The following is a 23,744-nucleotide window of genomic DNA, read 5'->3' on the forward strand; positions in this document are numbered from 1 at the left end:
TGTTTCAATGGCACGATAAGGTAGATTTGTGGATACCATGTGCATTATTAATAATTGGAAAATATGCCACATTGCCCATGCTTCATGCCATTCTGTGTGGGGGACTTGTCTTCACACTAAAAGGATAAAAGAACATCTGTTCCCTGGCAGCTTTGGCCTCCCTGGGGCCTAATTTGGCCCTCTCTATTTGGACCAGATTCCTCCCCAAATGGGATGTGGGCCCTGCATCCTCTAATTAATCTTGCTGTATTTCTTGCTCTTTGCATGGCTACTTTTCTTCTGACCTTCACTTTGGGTCCTTGTCTCAGATATTATGCCAAGATAAGTTGAGAGAACCTATTGGTAGGCCAGGAGAAAATCCAAAGGTCTCATGGGCTTTCTGAAACATTAAGGTTTTAGACAGTGCTAAGTAGAGTAAAAGCAGAATATTAATGCTAATACTCTAGAAATCTCCACTGAACCAAACATTTCTAATATTTCACTGCCATTATTATGAATACCTTGGTCGTTCATTAATGGGGAGGTTTGTTCTCCTCACAGCACGGATATGAGAGACACCCTACTTCTGAAAGAGGCTCCTCACCCAGAGCTGGGAAGAAACGACTGCGTCAGCAGCATTGTCTGGTTCTTGGTGGTGCTCATGCCACTCTGATACTTCTTTTCCTACTTCAGTTCTGCTCTCCTCTCTGCCATTTTCCCATTTCTGCCTTTACCCACTTTCTTCTGTCACATCATTCTTTCCCTACCATGCTTCACTCACCCATGAGGCAGCCCAAGGCCCAAGCGTGAAGTTAAAGGATTCCTCTTAGGCCCCATTTCTCTCCCCTTTATTCCATCCCCCTCCTCACTGTCCAAAGTGCTTTTCTACCCTCCCCCGTCACAGCTTCCTGAGAACAGAGGGGCTGCGGCCCTCAGAGAAACACTGAGATAGAAATACCAAGACTGAGCTCTCCCTCTGTGGCATCTGCATTTTAATAATTGTCCCATTGCTCCCATTTTCACTCTGCACCCTCCTCTTCATTATCCATCCTTCTTACTTTTCCTTCTCTCCCTGTTCCCTTCCGATTGCTTTGGTATCACCAGCTTCCCCAACTCTCTGTACCAAGTACCTGCAGGAGTACTTTCTTCTCACTTTTGCCCACCACATGCTCCTAGTACTTCTTTCCTGGCAACTCCCCGGCTGCTAGAGTGCAGGGTAGCCCATCACCTCTCGAACAAACATGGCTTTCTTGGACTTTCGTGGCATCCTAATGCCTGTCAGCTTTTAAAAATGTGTGTCTGAGTAAAAGGAATAAGAGTATTTATCTCCTTGAACTTGTTTTCTAGCTACATAGAACTCCCAAATCAAGAACAATGAACTAATGAGCTTGCAGTAGAATTATGTGAGTAGAGGCCCTCACAGGCCACAGCGATCTAAAGGGAACAAGAGATGCATCACTTAGGATCTTTGGTTGTAAGAAAAAAAGAGCTCTTTCTGGCTAACATAGGGGAAAGGAATTCATTGAAAGGATGTGGAGTAGCTCAAAGGAAAAGCTAAACAAAGGAGTTCTGAGGGTCTGGGCAGCAGGAACTAAGGTAGGCTCCTTGAGGCCCCTGTGGCCTGATAAGATCCTGCTGCCATTTTCCCCAGTCTCTGATTTACTCTGCTCAAGATACAAATGCCAAAGCAAGAGAATATGATGAGCCACGCTTGGGTCATAGGCTCATTCTTTCACCGGTGAGAGGTGGGGCGCTGGCAGGAGGGGGTGTTTAGGCCTCTGGACGGAAGCCCAAGCAGTAGGTGTCCAGAAGCAAAGGGGAGTTCTCTGAAGTAAAATCATGATGCTATAATCAAAAGAGGAGGTGTTGCATGCTAAGTGGGCAAAATCCACAGTGGCCGCCAGAGTTGAGAAATAAGTAGATTCAAATGAGGACATTCATTCATTTTTTTAAAAAGATTTATTTATTTATTTTAGAGAAAGAGAGAGCATGTGCACAACTATGGGGATAGGGGGAGAGGGAGAGAATCTTTAAGCAGATTCCCCACTGAGCACAGAGCCTGACGGGGGGTGCTGATCTCACAACCCATGAGATCATGACCTGAGCCAAAAACCAAGTGTCGGAGGTTCAACTGACTGAGCCACCCAAGCGTCCCAGGACATTCATTCTTTTTTTTTTTTTTTAAAGATTTTATTTATTTATTTTACAGGGAGAGAGAGCGAGAGAGAGAGAGAGACAGAGAGAGACAGAGAGAGAGAGCATAAGCAGGAGGAGTGGCAGGCAGAGGGAGAAGCAGGCTTCCCGCAAAGCAGGGAGCCTGATGCAGGGTTCGATTCCGGGACTCTGGGATCATGACCTGAGCCGAAGGCGGCTGCTTAACCAACTGAGCCACCCAGGCACTCCTCATTTTTAAAAACAAGTTTCTGTCTAGTGAGAATAGTGCCCCTCCCCCCTTTTTAAACACAGCAAGCCAAGACATTAGGGTTCACATTCAAGGTCAGGCAGTCAAGAAAATTCACTGATTAAGAACAGCAAACATGATATAACCCAATGAGTCAGTCTATGCTAAGTGCTTTCCATGTATTGATTCACTCCCCACAACACCCCAAAGAGGTAGGCATTACTATCAATCTCATTTTACAAAGGAGGAAACTGAAGCCCAGAGAAGTTAAGTAACTTATCCTAGACTACACAGCTGGTACTATATGTAACAAAGTAAGAATTCAAACCCAGGCAGTGTGTGGGTCAGGCTGCACTCTTATCCACCATGCCATCTACTTCTGAAACTTCATATAACAAAATACACTTCTATAACAAAATACTCAAAGAAAATTTGGGGCTCTGATAATCTGTTCTGTGTTTGAGAGAGGGAGCAATGGAAACAGAGACATTTTAAATGACAGTTAATCATTCCTCCCACATGCACCCAACTTGGGGATTTTATCAATAAACACCTGTTCGCATCGAAACAGAACACACCAAGACAGATATCACTGGCGTGCAAAGACACATCCTCACGTCCTGGGAAGCCAGCTTCATGGTTTTATTTCCTAAGGGCAGTTATTCGAAAGTACGGGTGTTTTATTTTTAGTTTCCTTCAGAGTATACCCCAGAGCACATCTCTTCACTGTCTCTCCCAGACACTCCTCTGCTTTTCAAAAAGAGAAACACTGAACCTTCTCTCCTGCACACTAAAAGGCCTTTGTCCGAAACCACACATGTCGATTTTAAACAGAAAATAATATTAAAGCACAGAGCTTCCTTTATGTGCTCCATGCAGCTCTCTGAGTGCCTGTGTCTCTGGATTTATGATGTGCTCTACACTTTCCGCATGCTCAGTGCTGTTTTCACATTTGAAGGAGAAATGATCAAGAGATTTGTGCTGGAGTAAATTTATTCTGTCTGGAGCTGGGTGAAGGTTCCAAATTCACCACAGCATGGAAAATATAAATGCTGTAAGCATCGTGCTTCCTTCCCAGACGCTGCAGACAGGCAAACAGCGGGCCCAAGGCAGACATGAACATTGCATTCTTGTAACCACTCCCCTGCTCAGAGCTGTTTTGGCTTTTCTGAATCGAGTGACAGAAACCTGACCAGATTTCATGACCCTACCACTTGGTTTCACATTGGGGAGAAACATCTTCTGTGTTCTTTATAACTCCCTCGCTCTCCTGGGGGATGAGAGAACCATGAGCTTCGGGGAGTCCGAACGCTGAGCTGGGGACTTGCCCTGGGTCTTGGGACAGGATGCTGGAGTGAACTTCACATACTCTTCAAGAAATTAAACTATTCAGGAATAAAAGGCACAGTTTAGGGATTATAGTCAATGATGTCATAATAGCGTTGTGTGGTGACAGATGTTAGCTACACTTGTGGTGAGCACAACATATAGAGATGGTGCATCACTCTGTTGTATACCTGAGACTAATGTCACATTGTGTCAATGATACTCAAAAAAAAATTTTTTTTAAAGAAATTAAACCAATGACTCTCAGTCATAATCCTAGAGGTATATGGCATTCTCTTTAAAAATGAGAAGCTTTGGGGCGCCTGGGTGGCTCAGCCGTTAAGCGTCTGCCTTCGGCTCAGGTCATGATCTCAGGGTCCTGGGATCGAGCCCCACATCGGGCTCCCTGCTCGGTGGGAAGCCTGCTTCTACCTCTCCCACTCCCCCTGCTTGTGTTCCCTCTCTCGCTGTCTCTCTCTCTGTCAAATAAATAAATAAAATCTTAAAAAAAAAAAAAAAATGAGAAGCTTTGGGGCGCCTGGGTGGCTCAGTCGTTAAGCATCTGCCTTCGGCTCAGGTCATGATCCCACGGTCCTGGGATCGAGCCCCACATCAGGCTCCCTGCTCCGCGGGAAGCCTGCTTCTCCTTCTCCCACTCCCCCTGCTTGTATTCCTGCTCTCGCTATCTCCTTCTCTGTCAAATAAATAAATAAAATCTTTAAAAAAAAAAATAAAATAAAAATGAGAAGCTTTGGCAAGGGGAGCAGAAGCTTGGAAATCCTGAGATTTCTTCCCAATGTGTCAGGGTGCCTCAGTCTTCCTGCTGACTTCCATATGTCAAGTAACTGTTCACCTGCTCCTGTCATGTCAGAAGCCTTCCTTATCTATTGGACTTGATCCCAAGGAGGTTGGTCACGGGGTTGAGTGGGACAGTAGCAGACCTTCAGATTTGGGCCAGGGTATTAGCCACCTCTTGTTGTTTGAGTCAGGCAACTCCCCATTACAAAGCAACTGTATTATATGAATTTGGTTAGGTCAGATATTCCCAGCCCTTCATGTTTTGCTGCTTTTTTTCCTGCCCCTTTACTATAAAAACCTCATTTCATAGTTTGTTTCAGTGTCCTAACTGGTAGGACAGCTGGGCAAGGGCAGACAATATTCTGCCTTTCAGTGATATGCTGGGCAAGACCAAGAATACCTTTCATCTAAAAGGAGGGACAAATGACAGGGTTGCATTAAAAACCAATGGAGGAAGATATGGACTATCAAGAAGAGATGCTAAAACTATTGATTATCCTTGTGGAAAAAATAATGTAAGACCTTTGCTTACTACCACATTAAAATCTCAATTCCAGGTGTGCTAAAGACCTAAATGGGAAATATCAAAACTTTGAAGCTTCTAAATAAAATAATAACGTTCCATTCAGAAGACTTTCTTCATAGAGGACACAAAAAACTGTACACCAAAATTGGAAAGTTGATAAGTCTGAGTGTATTAAACTTAAAATTTCTGTAAGGCAAAGCAAAGATACATAACCTAATTAAGAAGATGAGCTATAGCCCAGGGAAGGTATTTGCCACACACATACACACATAAATAAAAGCAGAGACCTTTTGTACCTACCTGACCTGGATCCTATATCTCTCGCCTCACTTTCTTGCCTCCAGCCAGACTAGCCTCCTTGGTGTTTCCAGGACCCACAAAGTACTTTCCTACCTCAGGGCCTTTGTTCTAACTGTTCCCACTGCCTGGAGTGCTCTTGCCCCAGATAACCACTTGGCTAATATCCTCACTCTCTTTAGGTCTTTGCTCACTTTCTCAGGGAGGCCTATCCTGAACATCCTATTTAACTCAGCAAACTGCCCTTTCCTCCTATTTCCAATCCCCTCACCCTGCTTCTTTATTCCATAGCACTCGTCTCTTCTCACAGCTATGGCCCCTATGTATGTATTGTGCTTAATACAGGTTTTCCATGTTTCCTTGCATTAGCATCAAAGCTCGTGGGGGCAGGGATCGTTCTCTTTTTTGTTTACTGGTATATCCCAAGTTCTTTGAATAGCAACTAGCATAACCACTCAAAATATTTGTAGGAACTCAGACATATTGGAATGAGTGAACGGATGGCCACTACTGGAAGTTAGAGCTTAGCCATCATTGTGTCACAATACTCTGATGGGCTACCAATGGGTTAGAGACGTGCTGAGATGTTGACACCCTCAGCCCTTGAGGCAGCTGGCCAGGGTCTGGGGCAGCAGAAGACCTGGACAGCTGTGTCTTATTATAAGTGGTCTTCTCTGTTTACCTCAACGTCCCTCATAATATTGCCAACTTTCCATGTGCCAGTACATTTAAACGTTCAGGAAGGACTGCGATGGCTAAGCTGTGCCTGGCGTGGTGAAAACAGACACATTGTCTGCTTTCACCCCGTTAGGTGGAATGCTTGGGTCTCTCCCTGGAAGTGCCTCTGTATCTCCGCGTCCATACTCCCCCAGCTCAATCAAGCATTGGTTCAATGACAATGTCTGTTGAGCAAAGAAATGTTTTTTTTTTTTAAACAGATGATTTCATGCCATTAACTGCATATTTTAGAACATAAAGAATGTATGTTAAATGAATAAAAGAATTAATATGTAACAAAGGAGTGGGGGAAATAGTTAAAATGTTAAAATTATTGGTGTTGTAGAGAGCAGTGGTGAGAAAATCAGGTCTGAAAGGTGGTGTGAATGAATTTAGCCCTAAACGTTTATGCCTGGTTGATCTAAAATGGACGTTCCTTTAAGAGGGAAGAGGTGTGCTCAGGGGAGAGGGGCGGATAATGGAAGATCTTCCTTATAAAGACATCAAAGTCTTCCCAAAATAATTCTCCTGGGCCCCCTATTTATCACAAAGAAAACTCTTGGCATCCCCTCTAGATTTATCCTAACCTGGGTATAATGAGGAAGGTCACAGTACATGATTTTTCTGTACTAGGTTTCTAAAAAAACAGCACTGTGGGGCATATGCAAGGTGTTGGCTGTGGGTGAGAGGGTATTCAACCAGAGCTGTAAAGGGCTGACAGGCGATGAGCCAGAGATGGAGAATCAAGACCAAAAGAGCCAGGCAAAGCCTGGGAGGAAAGCTCAGGGCCAGACAAGGCAGTTGGCTGGATTTGGGAGTGCCCGAAATCTGGCAAGCACAGCAGATCTTGGAGCCAGGAGTTAAGCAGAAGCCAGGAAACTCTGGGTTCATGAGGTGAAGGCTAAATGGGGTGGGGAGAGTCAGGAACAAGGCAGCAGGAACCAGCAGCAGGGATGTCCTGAAACCAAGACAACTGCCTCTGCCAAGAAGCCTCAGGTATACCTCTTGCCAAGACAAAATGCAGCGTCTGGAACAGTGCGTCCAGGCCTGCAGGTGGGAGCAGCGTGAAGAGGTTAACATGGCTCCATGGCCAGGATGGAGCTACATCCAAGGGAAGGTTCTCTCTCTGAGAAGTCATCTCCCTTCTCTTTTTTTTCTAGATTTTATGCAAGGAAGGATGAGAGTTATATATATTGTGACAACCTGTTGGGAATTTTTAGGACAGTCATTAATTTCAAGCATTCCATCCCCTAATGGAGGTGGCCCTGTGTTGGTTCCTCCTCTGGCATCTCTCATGTTACCCTGGTTCCTCTGAATCTCACTTTTGACTTAGAAACTTTGGAACAGACATACCAGGAAGCCAAACATAATGCACGATCTCCAAGGTCCCTTCAATAGTGGAGTATGGCTAGGGGAGTCATGACTGTCAACTCTGAGGATTCAAGGAAAGATCGGTAAAGTGTGAGTGGGGGGGGGGGGTTCAGGATGGGACACACCCAGGATCTGACCATCACGCAAAGGACCTAGGCTCTCTATTTGTGATTTTAAGAATCAGTGCTCCTCAGTTGATGTATGAACACGGTTTCTTCCTCCATCTATCCAACTAATATGTACTGAATGCTTGCCATTTGCCAGGCCAGTGCTGCTCCCTACCAGCATTAACCTGACTCTCTTGGACAAGCCTGGGTATTTGTATTGTGCCATTGAACTCCCTTTCCCTATAGCTGACGCTTAGGTCTCTGAATGGAGTTTGTTATAGCTTTATGCTACTCTTACCTGCCGCAGGGTTTTGCTGGTATCTGCATTCCTAATCCTTAGGCAGGCATCTAGAAGATGGCTGCTAGCCTTCTGCATGTTCTTTTTCTATTACATATTCCAAAGCAAGAAGGCATTCGCAAGGAAGATGAAAACTCAAGAAGTGAACAGTCGCAATGTAGCCGGTACCCTGCTCTCCAGCCCCAAAGGCATTAGGACTTGGTATTCTAGGCCCTGTGAGCCATACACTACTTAGGTGACATGGTTGGACCCTAGCGATGGATGTGTCGAATCAAGTAGGTCTGATCTAGCAAAAGATGAATAGAGAGAAGGGACAATAATAAAGATGGTAATAATTTGGGAGTCACTGTGTTGTAGTTATCGGGGAGAATGAAGACTTGAAAGTCAAGAAGACACAAGTTCAAATAACAGTGGTGACACTTATATCTGTAATCCTGACTGAGTTCACTCAACAGTTTAGGTCTTAATTTCTTCATCTCTAATATAAAAATAAGGACACCTACCTCACAGTGAGGGTTGCTTTGAAGACTAAATTAACAAGGTCATGTACTTGAAGTGCCTGGAGGACGAGTCGTGTGGTCATGACGCAAAGTCGGTGCTTACTAAAGAGCAGGTCATAATCGGCAAAGCTGGCATGTATTGAGCACCTATGATGCTCTAGACCATAACCACACAGTGATGTTTACTGTCACCTAGGGGGTAAGACGGACTCCCATTTTAGAACTGAGGATGCTGCAGCTTGGGAAAATGACATGAATTACTTGGGATCACACAATTAATAAGAGAAAACTGGGCCAGGAAAGTGAGTAAAGGAGAAGCAAATGAACATTTATGGAACATGGTACCAAATACTGTACCAGATGCATTACAAGCATTAACTCATTGAATTATTATAATAACCCTAGGAGATAGGTGTTACCATCCCATCTTACATGAGGAATTTGCAATTTTATAGATGCCTGGATGTAGAGAGGTGGGATTGTAGCCACGATCCGGCTGTTCCCAAAGCTTATGATTTTTTCATCCTAAAAGGACAGATGGAAGTTAAGGCTCTGACTTCGTCCACCACGAAATCAGGTTTGTCTGTATCTCCTCTGATGGTTTGCTTTGCTTCTGTTCTTAGGCACCCCAGATGTACTCCAGTAAAAACAAGAGCCGGTCTCCCCGGGGGGATTCAACTCTGTGGGCATTCCTGGTGCCTGGTCATTTAGAGAAGCAGTGTCCCTGGTTTGTGGGGTCCAGGCAAATGTGTCAGATCATTCAGGGCAGATGGTCTCCAGACCTGGGCACAACACCAAGCTTTAAGAATGACAAAACCCCCTATTTTATCTCAAGAAACTGAGAATATTGCTTTTCAGAAAAAAAAGTCAAAATAAATCAAAAGGAAAGAGAGGAAAACTCAGGTCAGTTGGGGCCACTTGGGCTGGCAGGCGGCCACTTTAGCTCGCTCTCTTCCCAGGACGGTGCCATGCTGATTCAGAATCTTCTAGGGCTTCCATAGACATTGGCAATGTGACGGCTACGGGAAGCTCTCCACCGGGTGCGCTGTGACAAAAAGCAGGAGGGTGAGGAGGACAGAAGAAAAACAAGTACTCTTGGAAAGTCTCCATCTGATTTCCCTTTATGGCCCTCACAATGACAAGAGTGGCTCATCGGTGTGCTCGGAGGAAGGGGGTCTTACTCCCCAGCCCTGTGCTGGGACTTAATTTTCACTTATTCAACATTCAGTAAATAGTTTTCAAGTACCTACCGTAGTCTGGATAGAACACAGCCATGAGGAATCAAAGTCACTGTCCTCCTGGGTCTTAACATTCTAACGGGAGGGAGCATGCATAGACAATGAACTAAGTAAATAACGTAGAGGGTTTTATCAGATGATAACTGTCATGGAGAAAAATAAAGTTAAAAAAATGGGGATTGGTACAGGTACAGGCTTCCAGGAAAAAGAAGTGGGGGTCGGGAGTGCCAATACAATCTGTGAGAAAGGTATTCCTATCATATTAAATTTTCAGGCGAGGAAATGGAGGCCAGGAGGAGTTCTTGAGGCCACACAGCTGAGTAGTGGAGCTTCAGTTGTAAACCAGCTCTGTTTGAATGAAGCTCATTCTTTCTTTTTAATTTTTGAAGTGCCAACTTTTTCTTTTAAAGGACTTTAAAAAACCCTACCATCTGTTATCACCATCATTTTATAAAATAAATGATTAAAATCTTTAGCTTTCTGTTGCTCATTTTCTTCTTTATACCTCTCTGCCATAGCTGTGTGTTGAAACAAAGGAAGACTGGAAAGGGCAAGACAATTTCTTATTCAGAAGTCTTTTCTAATTGCCTGGTGGGCAGTGACAGAATTCCTTAGCATATGCCAACAGAGAACGAATGTACACTATATGGTTCAGTTAAGAAACGCTCTTTCTCCTGCTAGAAGCAAAGATGTTTTTGAGGTCAGCATTTCAGCCTCAGAGCTGAAGATGAGCTAGGATGAAAATTCAAAAAAAATTCTATTGAAGATAATTTGTATTTCCATTGTGTGCAAACCCACGGGAGAACTTCCATTAAAGTTCTGAACTTTGCTGTTGACAAGCATTGTTACCCATCAGAAGCCCATTTCCAGCATTGTGGTCATTATTTGATCTTTTATTAAAGAAAATTCTTCCAAAAATATTAATTTAAAAATTAATGTCAACACTTTCTGACATTCCATCCCTGAATGCTGAAGAAGAAAAAAGTTTGAGTTTTTTAATAATCTTGGTAAATATTATTTGAACTTTACTTCAAGCCAAAACAAGTTTCATGGGGGAAAAAAAAATCCTTTCTTCGGCCATGGGCAATAAATTTGGCCAGGAGGGCCTGGAAGCAAGAAACTGAACATGCTAAATACTAAGTGGGCATTCATACCTGCGGACATCAGGATTTTCAGAGACATTTATTCTACTCCCCTAAAATGAGACATGTTTTCAAGAAAATCCTCAATTCTTGTCCGTCGTCTTTTTATCTCCTGAGTGGGTATGTGGATATAATACATGGGCTTTTTTTTTTTTTTTTTTTTTAAACATTCAGCGGTTAATAAAAAAAGCCACTGACTGGACACATTATCCAGTGTTCCTCATGTTTGGTGGAAAGAAGAAAGAAACGGGAAGCTTTGGATTCACTCTAAATCCAAACATCTCTCTCCAAGATCAAAGATTTTTAAGGATTAGTGAGCGTGTGTGTGTGTGGGGGGTGGAACATGTATGCGTGTGTGTGGGCACATACGTGTATGTGTAGCAACTAATGTGTCAACTAAGCTCTCCCTCCTTTCCTGTAAATGGAGCTTTTCTTTTGCTTTTTCTTTTTTTTTTTTCCTTCACCGTGGCTTATTTATTAGGAAGAGATCTCAAGGGTTTGAAGTAATAGATAGGATTCCACATGGTTCTTTCCCACCAAAAGAGGGTGTTTACTTTCTCTTATTCGGTAACTGCTTGAGTCACTAGAGCAGAAAGGAAGACAGAGAAACAAAAGCAAGGAAGGAGGAAGAAGAGGGTGGAAGGATGGAAAGAAAAGTGGTTGGGGGTCCTGGGGGCTCTGGATTGGCTCAGAGGTGGAGAAGAATGAAAACCCCTAAAGAACTGGCCGCTAATTCTCTCAACCCCGGGTGCCACTAAACCCAATCCAAGAAAATGAGGTACAGATGGTGAAATGGATTTAGCCTAGCAATGTTACTTGGTAAAAGAAGAACACAAGCAACTTTTGTTTCCTCACATGATAGAAGTTAGATCTATTCCCTGTGAAGCATGAGAGGAGAAGACCCTTAACCTGGGCTGCAGTCTGACTCTGCTGCTCTCCAGCTGGGTGACCTTGGACAAGCCACTCTGAATTATTCTTCACCTACAACACATTGGCAGTAATATTACTTTTCATTCCTAATTCATACAGTTGCCTTGAAGACCAAATGAAATAATTTATTATATGTTCTTTCAGCAAGATTTATCAGGTATCTGCTGTAAAAAGATGGACAAACTCCTGCCTCATGAAGCTTACATTCTAGGTATATTCTAAGTATATTTCAGTGTATGTTGCAATGTATGAAATATATATATATATATGCACATATATACACACATATGTATATACACACATCCATACATGCTGTTCAGCATAGTAATATACAGACATATTTTATTCTGTAAAGATAGTCATTGTGTTACTCTCACATGTGGTAGAAATTAATAAGAGCATCTTCTTGTGGACCCATGTACGACGTGTATTTGTGTGTAGATATGTGAATGATACATTTAACTGAGCAGCATGTGTGGATGGTTGGCATGTCACTTCCCTGACAGTTGGCTGCATCGAGCTTACCTCTATTCATTTAAGTTTTCCAACATATAACAGATGCTGCCAGAAAAAGAACACCTTAGGAAGAGGAGCAGGAACATTTGTAGGTAACCCAACTGAAGATATTTTTAACTGCTTCTGTCAGTTTCAATAGAATATTCACACCCAGACAGGTTCATTGCTTTCAGACTCACTGAGGGGGATGCTGTAGACTGCTTTTCTTTAGCTGGGACATTGCCTTTCTAAAAGGCAAGAAAATCACTGCTATAGTTAATATCTGAATAAAATATACTCAGAATTTGCTCTTGCCAGAAGCTGCAGGGTTTCTGGAAAAGGATCAAGATTCTCTTTTAGCCTTCTTGCCGTCATCCCTTCCTATTCCAGTTTTGTTCAGATAGTTTACCACAAGATCGGGGCAGCCAAGGTCAGGGGCAATGGAAGTTCATTAACCTCCAGAACAGTCACCCTGGACCTGACCCCAGCTGTTGGGAGTGATGAGATAGAGGAGGGGAGAGATGATCGTGTCAGGGATGGAGATTTGTCAAATGAAAAATAGTTCTGGAAATTATTTTTATTTCCATTTTGTAGAAATGAGAGTGAAAGTTCTGGTTAAAGATCTTAGAGAGGTGATTGTGAAGACATACATTCTTACAATTACTTTTCTTTAATTGTATTTAATTTTCAACAGAGAGAGAGACAGCGAGAGAGGGAACACAAGCAGGGGGAGTGGGAGAAGGAGACGCAGGCTTCCCGTGGAGCAGGGAGCCCGATGGGATCATGACCTGAGCCGAAGGCAGATGCTTAACGACTGAGCCACCCAGGCGCCCTACTGTTACTTTTCTTTTGAGACGTTCTATTCCTGAATGGTGTGATGTAGCCCTATGGTGCTTGTTGAATGGCCTTGTAAATTTGCTCCCTGAAAGCACTTTTCTTACCCATCCAATTTCCACGACCACATCTCTCCCTGGACACCAAAGAGAGAAAATCAATGTGAAAAATGGGAGGAACGGAATGCTTAGAATGAAGTGTAGCACTGATTTTATTTCATTCTGTGTAATCCCATCTGTATTACTACTACTAATTGTGCTAATAATCAGTAGCACTTAGTGAATGCTGCGTGCCAGACATTTGTTAATTGCTTTACATGCTTTATTTTAATTAGTTCATTCAAACAACCCCATGAGGTAGATTTGAGTAGTATTCCCACTTTGCAATTGAGGGAACAAGCTTAAAGAATGCAATAGCTTGCCCAAGCCACCCAGCTGGAGAGTGTGAAAGCCAGGATTTGAAGCCATGACTTAATTCCATGGTGTTAATCACTCAACCATTCTGCCTTGCCTTAAATTTCCTCTTCAGCCTCTTTCCTGGCACTACAGGACTCTTCTTCCTTTCTTTCTTTCCACCCCACTCCTCACCTGCAGTCCTTCACTCCCATCAGATAATTAAAGAACCAAATGGTAATGTTAACTAAAAACAACAATCTAAAAAAGTAAAATCGAAAGCACACAGAACATCAGTATTTTTTCTTACTCTTCTAAGTTTACAGACACGTATGTGTCGGTTTCATGATGGCTCAAGAGCAAAGCCAGTCGTTCAGGTAGCCTGCATCGAGCCTAGAGTGGGCTTAAATCATGATAACACTTCTTGTACATCCTCAAAGCAGAGTTCAGGCACGAAAGAGAACTGGCGCTTTATTGGAGGGCTGGTTTCTAAAGGCTTTGCTCTTGCCAAGAACAGCACTGCCAGGTGATTGCAGGCCATTGCTGGTCTATGGCAACCGAAGTCACAGGGCTCTTCATTGCCTCCCAAGAAGAAAGACAGCAAATATCTGAAGACGTACATGAAAAAAATTCCAACTTGATTAAATGAAGTAGAAAACAAAGAGTTGAGTGATGCTTCCAGAAAGGTTTGCAAAAGTAAAAAGGGCACATATAAATGACTGAAAAAAAAAAAAGGAATAAAACACCCCAAAGAAAAGTCTCCATATTTATTATGAATAGTGTCTTGAGTGTTTTTTAAAGCAGTAGCTCTATTGGCTGGGAGTGCTTCAGCTTGTTCCATTGGGATTGGGGTGGTCTAAGAAAGGGAAGGACTTCCATGTTCCAGAGTTGGATGGGGGTGTAAAGAGCATGGCTCCAGTTGAGGGAATGAGCAAAAACAACATGAATTTACAACGCGCTAATCCTACATACAGCCCCTACCCAGATGCCAGGCTTCAATTAAATCAGCATGGAAAATTTTGGTTTGCTCAGTTCACTGCAACTCATCTGTGTGGGGCATTTAAAGTATATGTCTGGCAGATGTATTAGGACTATTATTAAGTTATTTGGTGAATATATAAAATCTATTTTTAAAAAACTGATACTTAATATTTTTGCCAGCAATTCACATATTATCCACTAAACTGGAGTGGAGACATGGTATTATGTCCTTTACAAGCTCTTTCCCCTCATAGACTCAGCCAGAGGTCTTTCCACAAGTCTAACGATGGCCTCCAGCCCCTGCTGTAGAAAAAAGCCTGCTCCTTCTGGCCTGCCTCTCTGCTTTGCCAACTTCTATTTTGGATTCTTGTCTTGTTCTCCACCTTGGTGTTGATGCTGTAGATGTTTTCTTGCTTTCTGGACCATCTTCACTTAGAGAATACATTTCAGTTACCGTTTGCTCTTGCTTCACAGTTGAAGGTCAGCTCTACGCACTCCCCAAATCAGACAAAGTTCCTTCGACCCAAATCGAAAGCAGAAACCTGGCCTGTCTCTCCCACTCAAATAGGAGAAGAAGTTGCACTATTACACGATGCTTAAAATGGGGAGTCTATGTGAAAGTGCTATGTACCAATATAGGCCCAATTTTCATTTATTCCTTACCTGTAGAGTGGGCCCAAGAATCCCCTTCTCCCTAAAATCACAGATAGAGTTCTCTTTTCTTTCTCCTCCTTCATCCCCCTTTCCATTCCCCTTGCACTGCAAACTCCATTGGCCTGGATCTCCTCTGAGGGCATGTCTGGTATTGTGTCTTTTTTGTCTTGGAAAGAAAAAAAGTGTGAGAAACAGTTTCTCTCAAAGGCAGCTCTCTCAGTGGTTTACATTCCAGGCCAGAGGCAGATTCGTCTACATACTACGAGCATGTGAACCAGAATAACATCTTCCCATGACTGGGTGTTAAAGTACTTTTCTAACTTACTGAGTCATCACCAGGAATAATAGTTTGCTACCAATGTGACTTCCTTACTTGAGGACACGGACGATGCTAAAGATTATTTCCAAGTAGCTTCTGAGCACTTCCCATTATACTTAACTGCTGGCACATCAGAAAATGTTCACTCCCTTTCTCTCCTTTCATTTATCTTTTTCTTATTTTCTCATTCATTTCCCCTCCTCTCCTTCCATTTTTCTTCCTTTTGCCAATTTTCATCTTTTCTCCTTTCCTTCCCATGCCTCCCTTCTCCCGGTGGCCCTCTGGCTTGGAGAGGTTCCTGAGGTCTTCTGTCTAGACCTGTGCTGTCCACTAGGGCAGCCACCAGCCCCTTGTGGCTACGGAGCACTGGACACATGGCTAGTCTGAATTGAGATGAGCTTTGAGCGTGAAGTGCACACTAGCCTTCAAAGATTTAGTATGAATAAAGAGTGGAAAATATCTCACCAATAATTTTCATGAAAATTATGTGTTAAAATGATATTTTAGATATGTTGGGTTAAGTAATATATATTAAAAGTAATTTTGACTATTTCTGATTACTGTTTTGTGGCTGCCAGAAAATTCAAAAATTTAATTTAAAAATTTTTAAATTTCTATACGTGACTCACACTTTGTTTCTATTATAAAGTGCTGACCTAGACTATTTGTGGGTAGTTTTTTTTGGTACTAGGAGAATGATCTGTATATTTGAAAGGCAGCAGATTGCATTACCCAATCATTGGCAAACATAACTTTTTTTTTGGCTTATACAGACCTGGAGATGGAAAAAGATGCAACATTATTCTCCAAAATAGTGTCTTATCTTTTATTTTTTTGAGAAAGGTAGATACATGTCCACTACAATATTTTCTCATTCAATCTTTGGTATATTCTCCCAGCTCTGAAGATTTTATTGAGCTTTACTAACTGTAGTATGTATTAGAAGAGCAATATAAATACTGCTTATCCTAAACTGCATGTGTCTACCCAGTAGGGTACCATACTGTCCATCCCTTGGGAATACTTCTTTTTTTTTTTTTTTTTTTAAAAGATTTTATTTATTTATTTGAGAGAGAGAATGAGATAGAGAGAGAGCATGAGAAGGGGGAGGGTCAGAGGGAGAAGCAGACTCCCCGCCGAGCAGGGAGTCCGATGTGGGACTCGATCCAGGGACTCCAGGATCATGACCTGAGCCGAAGGCAGTCGCTTAACCAACTGAGCCACCCAGGCGCCCCCCTTGGGAATACTTCTAAGTTAAAACTGAAACAACAGTTGGACACAGCCAACAGCTAGTGGCCTTATCTAAGTTGCAGCTGCTTTGACAGGTCAGAGAGTATCAAACTGTAAATCTGTGTGGTGATATAAACAATAAACCAGTATGGAGAAAAAAAGTGCAGTTAGATCGACTGACATATGTTTCAATTTTTCTTAAAAACCCAGATTGCTAGATCAAGAGCAGTAAGATTTAAGTGGAACCAGTCTCAGAAATATACTTTATAGCAATTGAGATAGTCAAATGTCTTTGCCACTGTCTAGTTGGGTGAACTAGGTCAAGTCACAGAATTTAACTCCATTGTGCTGTATGTCTATTTATAAATATTTATTTACTTTTTTAAATGGAGGTAATACCTGTTCGAGGAGGACAATGGATGGAGAAAAATACATAAATCATCAACAACAGCAATTCAAGGAGGAAGGAAATGATCACTAAGTAGAAATGCAAGCAGTGAACCATAAACTTTCAATTTGTTGTCTGGAAAAGCAAGTTTGTAAACGACTGATCTAGAATAATAAGCAGGTGAGAATCAAAAAGGATATTCGAGTATGTGTGTTGGGGAGGAGGGTGGGTGATGGAGGTGGTTAATAAGGGAAGGGTAGCTTTTCCAGGTGTAAAACAGATTGTAAAGCAAACATAATTAAGGCACAGTAGACCTTCAAGAACATGGAAATCACTGGAACAAATAAATGGCCCAGAAATTTGTCAAAGACAGTTCAGTAGGGAACAAATAGACTTTTTAGCCAGTGGTGCTTAAACAACTGGATATCAACACGCAAAAGAGTGAAGTGGGACCTATACCTCACATCATATACAAAAAGTAACTAAAAATGGAGCTTAGACCTAAATGAAAGAGCTATAAGTATAGAACTCTTCAAAGAAAACATAGGCATAATCTTTGTCACTGTGGATTTGGCAATAGTTTAAAGAAATGACACTAAAAGCACAAGCAACTAAAGAAAAACATAGGTAAATCGGTCTTCATTAAAGAAACAACAACACCCCTTTTGCACCTCAAAAGACATCATCAAGAAGGTGAAAAGAAAACCCACAGATTGGGAGGAAATAAAGGACTGGAAGCCGGAATATTATAAATAAATTTTTTGACTCAAATACAAAAGGTCAAATAGTCTAATTAAAAAATGAGTAGAGGATTTGCATAGACATTTCTCCAAAGAAGGTAGGCAAGTGGCCAATAAGCACATGTAAAGGTATTCAACATCATTAGTCATTAGAGAAATACAAATTAAAACCACAATGAAATACAACTTCACATCCACTTGCATGGCTATAATAAAAAAAGATAGATAATAACAAGTGTTGATGAGGATGTGGAGTAATTGGAACTCTTATACATTGCTGGTGGGATTGTAAAATGATACAGTTGCTTTGTATACAGTTTGGCAGTTCCTTGAAAAGTTAAGCCATATGATCTAGACATTCTACTCCTTGGTATATACCCAAGAGAAAAAATATCTATATGTCTATATATATACACACACATAGAAACCTGTACACAAATGTTTATAGTTGTATTATTTATGATAGCCAAAAAAGTAGAAGTAACTCAAATGTCCATCCACTAATAAATGGATAAGCAAAATGTGTATACATACATTAGAATATTTTTAAAATATATTTTTTAAAAGATTGTATTTATTTATTTGACAGAGAGAGAGAGAGAGAGCACAAGTAGGCAGATTGGCAGGCAGAGGGAGAGGGAGAAGCAGACTTCCTGCTGAGCAGAGCCCAGGCTCAATCCCAGGACCCTGTGATCATGACCTGAGCCTAAGGCAGACGCTTATCTGACTGAGCCACTCAGGCACCCCTACATACATTAGAATCTTATTTGGTCATAAAAAGTACTGATACATGCAACAACATGGATGAACACTGGAAGCAAGTGAAATAAATCAGTCATAAAAGGCCACATTTTGTATGATTCCTTTTACATGAAATATCCAGAAGTGGCAAAATTCATGGAGACAGAAAGTAGATGAGTGGTTGCCTGAGGCTAGGGAAGGGGAGGATGGTGAGTGACTGCTGACAGTAGGTGGTTTCCTTTTGGGATGATGAAAATATTCTGGAATTAGGTTGTGATGATGGTTGTGCAATTCTGAATGTACAAAGCCCACTCAGTTGTACGCTTTAGTGTGAATTATGTTTCAATAAACTCACTATTAAAAATTAGTCCATATAAATGGCTTTAATATATAATTAAGGCATTAAGAACAGTGAGGAAAGATTATTTAATAAATGGCATGGGGACCATTCTACTTTACAATTTTGAGAAGGCAATAAATTTACATTTACACTGTGCTTCAAAATACATTTCAGAGGGATTAAAGATTTAAACATCAAAATTGAATCATGGAAAAAGCAGAACAAAAAAGTAGAAATAAATATTTATTGGGTATTTATATATGGAGATAAAATAAATTTCTATAGTTAGAAACAAAAGAAGAAACCACAAATTAAACGCCTGGGTGGCTCAGTCATTAAGCGTCTGCTTTCGGCTCAAGTCATGATCCCAGGGTCCTGGGATTGAGCCCCACATCAGGCTCCCTGCTCAGCGGGAAGCCTGCTTCTCCCTCTCTCACTCTCCCTGCTTGTGTTCCCTCTCTTGCTGTGTCTCTCTCTGTCAAATAAATAAATGAAATCTTCAAAAAAAAAAAATAAAAGGCTTTATGCTGTGGTTGTGCAGGCAAAAGAAATATCCATTCAGTCTAGGGCAAGGAAATGATAAGGGGCAATGTAAACAAAATGTGAAAAAATATGCATCCATTCATGTAATCAAAGGTGTGTGCCTTAATAATTACCTGTTCTTCACCTATTAAATTAGCAAACATTATAAGTCTTAAAGATGATGTGAAGGAAGGGTGAAAGTGGTATATTCTCAAGCATAGGCAATCAATGTAAGGCAGATTAATATCAAATGATAATTCTGTCACTTATAAGCTATGCAATCTTGGGTAACTAACACAATCCGGAATTTGTATTATTAACTATAAAATGGTGATAATTCCTACCTTATAGCATTGATACGAGGACTAATATTATGTGCAAAGAATCTAGCTGAGTGCTTGGCATGTAATAACTATTCAACAAACAGTAACTATTATAATATTACTGTTGGTATAATAAATTAAGAAAGAAAAAAATTCAGCATTAAGTAACAAGACCATAAGCAATTAGTTAAAAATAAAATGTTTATATTAATTAATCCAATAATTTTACTTCTGGCAAGATAAATCCTAAGGAAATAATCACTAATACTATTTTTATGCCATTATTTAGAATAGGAAATAATGTCCCATTAGAAGAATGGTTAAGTAAATTATGATTCCACTTGCTGGGTGGAAGGATGTGACTGCCATAAAGAATGATAACTGTGAAGACTATGGAGCTTCCTTTTATAAAAAATTGATGCTTCTGTGCACAAACAACAATCTACGGAGTGAAAAGGCAACCTATGGAGTGGGAGAAAATATTTGCAAGTCATATATCTGATAAAGGATTAATATCCAGAAGATATTAAGAATTCCTATAAACTCCACAACAACAGTAGAAAAACAACCTGATTAAAAAGTGGACAAAGGACTTGAATAGACATTTCTCCAAAGAGGAGAAAATGGACAAAAGAACTGAAAGCAGAATCTTGAAGAGATATTTTCACTCCCCATATTTGTTGCATCTTTAGTCATAATAGCCAGGACGTGGACACAACCTAAATGTTCATCAACTGATGAATGGATAAAGAAAATGTGATACATGTACATGCAATAGAATATTACTCAGCTTTAAAAAGGAAGAAAATCCTGTCACATGCTACAACCTGGATGAACCATGAGGATATTATGTTACGTGAAATAAGCCAGGCACAAAAAAGCATGTGCTGTATGATTCTACTTTTATGAGGTATCTAAAGTAGTCAAATTCATAGAAACAGAAAGTAAAATGGTGGTTGTCGGGGGCTGGGGAAGGGAGAAATGGGGAGTTGTTGAAGGGGTATAGAGTCTCAGTTTGGCAAGATGACAAAGTTCTGTCACAACAGTGTGAATGTAACTTAACACTACTCAAGCATACACTTAAAAATGGTTAAAATGGTAAATTTTATATTATGTGTTTTTTACCACAATTTAAACAATTTTGTAAAATAGTAAATATGAATTGAGTACTTGTCACTGTGCTGGGTGCTGCAGCCGGAGGGAAGGTGACTTTGGGGAAGTAAAGGCCACATGGTGCAGACGGGGCCATTTGGAAGGAGCAAGGAGAAGCCGTCTAAAATTTTAAAGCAAGGATAGAGGATGATTCCATTTACATTTAGAAAATAGAAAATAAATTTCAGTGTGGAAAGTGGATTCGATGAATATAAAATTATTCACTACAACTATGCAAAAATATGCATACGAAGGAAAAAACTAAAGGGCATTAGCTTATGGGTGTCTGTTTCCCTTCATTTAAAGAAATTCTTGTTCTTGTCTTCTCTAACCCATAAAGGGTGTAGCCAACAGAGCCACACAATTTGAAATTTATAACAGAATTCTATACCTTTCTCTTGCTTGGCTTACCCCTCCAGTCATGCCAATTAAAGAGCAGTTCAGAGGCTGAGTGTCTCCTGTGCTGCCACCTAGTGGTAACTTCCAAGCTGTCAACAGGAATTAAGATTATGCCCATAACATTTTGTTTCATGTCAAATAATCACAGCCCAATCTAGGAATATGGTTGACATTATTCTAGTAAATAACCTTAAAGTATGTCTCTATATACTAGTCTTGATTGCAAGTGGTTGGTGGATGAACCTTGTGATCTCTTTAAATCCCTTCCAGCTTTCTTTTATGTGGTTTAAATTGGAAAAAAAAAATTTTTTTTTAAATCTGGAAATTTTATATTAACATGGCATATTCACAATAAGAAATTCTGTTTGTTAGGGTTTTTAAAATGTCAATATTTAGTAATGAAAAGACACTAGAGATTTTATAAAAGTAATGATTTTTTTAGATCTAGATATCATGGCTAAATTTTTTAAATTGGCAAATTTGATATTTTCTTTGCCAACTTGTTATTTTGCAGTTAGAAACTTCCTAAAGTGTATGATCAGATAATCCTCAGGGACCAAAAATGGTATACTTGGGGGTTCAAAAAAAAATATTTTATTATAAGAAAATCTGTGGCACTTGCTAATTAATAATTTTTAAATATGAAAGAAAGTAAGGATTTTATCCCATAATTTAAAACTATGTTATAATTAATAGGAAATGTTAATTTTTTTTCAGAAGAAAAAATAGACCTTACACATCAAGCTGATGTAAGATATTTCAAAATCTTACCTTATGCATCTGGGATTTTTTTTCCCCTTTCCTTTTCTTGTTTATCAGTTGTAAAAACTATGTAGCAAACTTTTCTACTTTTTAAATTCCCAAAGGATGTCTCAATTTATGAATGAATCCGTATTTTACAAACAAACAAACAAAACAGAGAGAGGATTTGGATTCAGATTGTCTGCTTCCAATTCTGACTATGACCTTTCTAGATACATATTGCTTGGACAAATGAGTCTTAACGGTTCTTGTCTGCAAAATGGGGTAAAAACCCTACTGACCTGTAGGGATTTTGAAGGATTGAATGAAATAATGCATACACGGCACTTATAATACCTGGTTTGTAGGAAATGCTTAAGCAATCTTAGCTAACATTATTACAAATGAAGAGAGTCTATCCTAATGAAATAGGTCAATAATTATCAAAGCAGCGTTACTCAAAAATCTTCCACCACATCAGTGGTGTGATTTCTTTAAAGCTTTGTTGTCTGTATGTTGAATAATTGACATTTAACTCCAGTAACTTTTATTTAGGAGTTGTTATTTTGAAGAAATGATGATCACATATGGATACCAGAATCTCTTCTTCCTTAGAGATCCATCCTGGAACAGAGTGTTCAGAATAGAGACAAGAAAATGAGCTTGACTGAGAATAAGACCTGTTATAGAGTTTTAATTAAAAGGGTATAATAATTCAAATATTACATAAAGTTTATTCCTACTCCAAAATATTTAAAATAACTTCTTGTACATCAGTGCCTTTTAAGTAAAGTTTTAATAGCTCTTGAATTAAGCAATATATGGTTAAAATTTAAAAGTCATTTTAATAAACAAGGCTTCCAAATGCCATTTGAAGTTTTTTAAAGCATTGATTGTTGCTCACCATGTTGTTTAACTGGGGAAACAGAACAACTGAAGAATCTTTTACGATGTAATGTACCAGAAGTAAAAATATGTACAGTATAAATTAAGTACAGAAATCAGAGGGATGCAGAGAAGAGCTTTGAGTTAGGAGTGGAGTAAGGAGATCAGACGAGATCGGGCGCATTCAGTGGAGTAAGGAAGTCATCTATGGAATGTTCTGGAAGGTGCGATGTTGACAAAGTTCTGGATTGTTGGAGACATCGTCATGGACTGTCTTTCAATTAGCAATAATCGCGCCTCGGATAAACCTCATTGGCTACGATACTGCCACTGCGCAAAGCTTGTCATGGACTGTCTTGTACTGAGTGAGACTCTGACCAGGGGTCAGGCTGGTCAGAGTAGGCTTGGTGGATGGAAAAGTTGGCATCTCTGCTGGACCCTGAGAAACAGGGGACGGTGGTCAAGGTATCCAAGCAGGAGAGATGGAGTGGGCAAAAATGCAGAATTTGAAATATACCTGGTGTGGTTTGGCCAAAGAAAGAATGCCTGGATGGTGCCCCTGCTAAACATTAGAATTAAATCTCAGATCCCAGTGTGCTGACCTAGCCTCTGTGCTCCTGAGTCGAGGAGGCACTGCTTATGAAGAGAGCTGCTCTATTCCACTTATTTAGTCATGTTTACTTAATTTACTAAAGAACATGACGTAATCCTTGCCTCAAGGAGCTTGGTAGTGACAGCTATGTGAACTTGCAATTACAGAGCAGTGTGGTAAGTGCTCAATAGGCTTTATAGCAGAATGCTTAGAGCAAGGGTTTGGCCTTATCTGGACCTGCATTCTCACTGTGTAACCTAGGGTGAGTTGCTTGATCTTTTTAAGCCTCAGGTTACTAACCCATAAAACGGGGACACTAACAAAGCCTATTTCATTTAGGCTATCATGAAATTTGTGTGATATGATGCCAGCCAAGTTCTTAGCAT

The 23,744-nt window shown here is 40.5% G+C and overlaps 1 pseudogene; it reads right to left on the reverse strand.

Annotated features, from left to right (window-relative positions):
* Nucleotides 1–23,039: 23,039 nt before the first annotated feature.
* On the reverse strand, nt 23,040–23,108 carry LOC118525937 (U4 spliceosomal RNA; annotated as a pseudogene).
* Between the last annotated feature and the right edge of the window lie 636 nt (nt 23,109–23,744).

The sequence above is a fragment of the Halichoerus grypus genome, chromosome 6, assembly GCF_964656455.1.
Source record: "Halichoerus grypus chromosome 6, mHalGry1.hap1.1, whole genome shotgun sequence".
Lineage (NCBI taxonomy): Eukaryota > Metazoa > Chordata > Mammalia > Carnivora > Phocidae > Halichoerus > Halichoerus grypus.